Raw genomic sequence first — 3,914 nt, 5'->3', positions numbered from 1 at the left:
TCAGGCGCCCAAGATTTTAGCTTCCATAGCCAAAACCCTTAGTGTTTCCTGACAAGAACATCCTCCGTGGATCGCGAAAGGGTGGCCGGCATGCAAAAGGAAGGATTGATGTCCCTGTGGCCTAGGCATGTGCGTTTTCCCAGCGAGGAGGTAATCCCTCGCCCCATGCATGGAGAGCGAGTGGTGCATTACGATTTCATCACCCGCGGCTTAGCATTCCCAGTCCATCATTTCGTCCATAGCTTGCTTTTTGCCTATGGGCTCCAACTTCATAATCTTTCTTCAAACTCGTATCTCCACACCGCGTGCTTTGTGACGCTGTGTGAATGCTTTCTTGGTATAAACCCAAACCTGGGTCTTTGGAAGAGAATGTTCACAATCCAACGCCAGGGCAAGGACGCGATTGGATGTGTGGTCATCAAAACTCAGGCAGATGCCAAATTCTTCAACCTCCGAGCGAGGGAATCACTTTCCCGATGGAAATCGAGGTGGTTTTATGTCATGGATGTGCCGGCCGAAGGGCATGGCTTCAGTCTTCCTGAATTCTCCGCGACAACTTCGGTGAAGAAGACGACGGCCTGGAGTCATAAGTTGGACGGAACAGAGGGCGAAGAGGCCGAGACTCTGATGGCCCAAGTCTTGTCTCTCATGGAGTCTCCTCAGCTGAAGGTGACTGGAATTCACCTCATTGCTACTTTTATTCGGAGAGGAATCTAACCTCTGCAAGCTTGTGCTCATCCCATGTGGGCATATCAAGGGGTTCGTGATCCGACCCGGATTAGCACCGTGGAATTTCGTTCGACTGAAGGGCGTCGACGGGTTCGACGGCTCACTCACTTGGGTGAGTCAGAGCCATGCGAGATTGACCCTCCAGTGGCTCCCTATGGACCTGACAGGCCCAGGGAAAAGGTAATCACCGAGGCTTCTAACAAACTTTGCAGTCTTGACATGAATTGTTTCTGATTATACTTTTGATTCCAGGGACCCGACAATGAGCCGAGCAGCGTTTCTCCACCGGCAAAGAAGCGCGGCAGAGAAGATGATAACCCGCCGGTGCAGACCCGACCAACAGGCACAAGGGACCCGAATATCAGGCCGTCGGTGTCTATACCTGCGTTCAAAAGAACCAAGCCCGACGGGCCCGTTGCGGCTCGTCGTTTTGGCCTTCTTGCTCGATTCGACCGTGGCAAGTGAGCACTTTGGTGATCCATATGTTAGCATTCTAGAGATTTGATTGAACCTCTAAAAATTTGTGTTCAGCCATACTGGTGGCTCAGTCGAGGACAAAAGGGCTCCCGAGACAGAATCGACTGGTCAGGACTTGAGAGGGCCAGACCAGCCGACTAAGGAGAAGGTGGCTCAGCCTGAAGGAACCTTAGCAGCTAATCCTCCAGAAGCGAGTGGAGGGAGACGACCAGATGAGCCGACTATTCCTCAGGCGACGACTCCTGCCCAGAGTCAGCATGTGAGTAGATTTGTCTACTGTTGTTGTTTTTGCCTCCTAGTGGGAGTGAAGCTCAAGAAATAACTTGAGACCGCGGTTGTTTTTAGCCGCTCATCCGCTCCATGACAACTCTTATTGAAGAGTTTGAGGAGACGAAGTGTAACACCCCAGGTATCGTCCCTACCTGAAATATTACCACTCTAACCCAAAGTTGCACTATCCTCTAGGAATAACTAGAAATTTGGACGGAGTATCCTTTGTTTTTAAGGACATCCACGACATGCAATTATTAAGGTCTCTCAAATATTATCAATAGGGTAGGAAGACATACACACAGTTCATAATAATCCAATAGACTCCAAGTCAAATAAACAATAGGTGTGGAACAACTAAAGCCTTCATCTGACAGTTGTATAAGAAAGGGGTTCTCAACACTGACTATCTATCTCTCTAGTAAAGCATAAAGGGTGAAACTAAGAATTTAAATTATAGTGTGTGTGTGTGTGTTGTCCATGTATAGTGATCCTACTCCCACCCATGCATGCCTTTTTTGGAAGTACCTGGAAAACCAAATAAAACAACAAGAGAGCAAGAGTGAGTAATTGTTACCCAGCAAAGTACAATATGGAGAAAAAATAACAGCATACATCTCACGAAGGCACGGTCCAAATAAAAGCCATGAAACTCTTTTATAAACTCTGTACTTTACGATGGGAGCATTCCGGAATATTCACCGTTAACTTTCTCACCGACCACACCGGAATAGTTAAACACGTGAATTTCTCACCGACCTTGCTCAGCTCACCGGAATAGTTACATAATAACTTAACTCACCGACCGCACCGGAATAGTTGCCTGTAACTTACTCACCGACCTGGCTTAAAACAAAACCTTCCGATAGCACAAACACCAAAGAAATCAAACAGCAACTCGGATAACCAATAAATGTTGGCACACAACTTCACAGGAGGCTCATCATGTACTTGCCTGGAATCCAGCGAACGGCAATAGTTATGTCACATCTTCTGAACATGTCAAACCTGTGGAGAACCTCCCTTAGCACTAGCTCAAATAAACCCTGATGAAAGAAGCTTACTGTATCTACACCACTAAAAAAAACAGCCTAAAACAAGCATCTTGGACATATTCTGGTTTTCTGTACTTTTCTGGTTACTCACTGTTTTCTATATATCTCTAGCTCTGGTTATCCGAATTTAGCAAACTATGACTCTAAAGATATCTACAGGACAATCCTCAAAACTTTTGTTTTGTGACCATGTACGGGTTCTGACTCGAAATTACTTAAAACATGACAAAACAAATATCTGCTGATCAGAAATCCTATTCCAGCGGTACTGTTTTGGTTGTAACTCTGTAACTATTAATCAGAATTGAGCAACCAATATACCGTAGGGAAGGTACTGAAAAACTCCACAACTTATCTTTAAGTGTAATCTCCAAATTCTCAGGCATTTACACCCAGTTTTCAAATTAGTGTCCTACAGTTTCTGAAATCATGTCTCAGATTAATGATTCAATTATTCCTCTTCATGTGGGCACTAACTTCGAATTTCCAATCACATCCAGAGCGCCTAGGGAATATTTAGATCGTTACCTTTGAATTGCGTCTCGAAAATGTATCTCCAATTTGGTGGATTTCTTCTGAATCTATAGGTTGTCCTTTTTTTTTCCATATTTTCTCTTCTCCTCTGGTTCCAGGTTCTCTCACTGCAGCACCACAGGGCAGGAACCGCCCCTTCTCCCCTCCTTGATCTCTTCTGTCCTCCTTGCTCTGCACCTAATGGGGCATCCATCTCCTCGCAGCAGAGGCTGCAAAACTTGGGGCATGACTGATAGAAGCAGGGATTTGCGACAGAGCTCCAGCGAGATTGCACGATGACGGAGCAGCAACAATGCCCGGCGGCGGGAGAAGCAGCGAGCAGCAGCGGCAGCGGCAGCGGCAGCGGCAGCGGCAGCGGCACAAAGCAGGGTCAGCGGCAGCGGAAGGCAGCGGCCACGTGCAACGGCGGCAGCAGCGGTGAACAGCAGCAGCAGCAAGCAGGCGGCAGCAGCGCAAGGCCGCGGCGCTCGAACCCTAGGCTACCAACGGCAACGCAATGGGAGTTGGGGAATATTGAGGGTCAGGTGTGGGCTCCGGTGGCAAGGCCAGGCCCAATGAAAAACAAATATCTGTTACTAGCAATCCTCCGTTGAAACATTTTATTTCTGTTTGATACTAACTCCATTTAAAGGCTGAAGACAAGAAGTCCTCCAAATTATTGGTTGGGATTCTGAATTTAACAAACCTATATTCGTTTTCGATCGATTCACTGAGACGAACCCAACCATGGTTTCGGATTTTCCATACTACTTACGGTTCGAAAGGTCAAATTTTGGTCAACTCTACCGGCCTATCCAACGGTTAAAAATTATAAATTTCAGGGTATTACACAAAGGCAGAGCGGGATCG

The 3,914-nt window shown here is 46.9% G+C and overlaps 1 long non-coding RNA gene across 1 annotated transcript; it reads right to left on the bottom strand.

The window, feature by feature from the left end:
* Nucleotides 1-1,730: 1,730 nt before the first annotated feature.
* Nucleotides 1,731-3,588, bottom strand: LOC112270560. Its single transcript, XR_002962805.1, has 2 exons — nt 3,060-3,588; nt 1,731-2,484 (listed from the first exon to the last, which is right to left on the bottom strand). It is a non-coding gene; the product is annotated as an uncharacterized LOC112270560 (long non-coding RNA).
* Between the last annotated feature and the right edge of the window lie 326 nt (nt 3,589-3,914).

Source organism: Brachypodium distachyon, chromosome 2 (genome assembly GCF_000005505.3).
Source record: "Brachypodium distachyon strain Bd21 chromosome 2, Brachypodium_distachyon_v3.0, whole genome shotgun sequence".
NCBI classification, from domain to species: Eukaryota; Viridiplantae; Streptophyta; class Magnoliopsida; order Poales; family Poaceae; genus Brachypodium; species Brachypodium distachyon.
The sequence above is the reverse complement of the archived record's forward strand: the minus strand, read 5'-3'. Positions and strand labels throughout refer to the sequence as shown.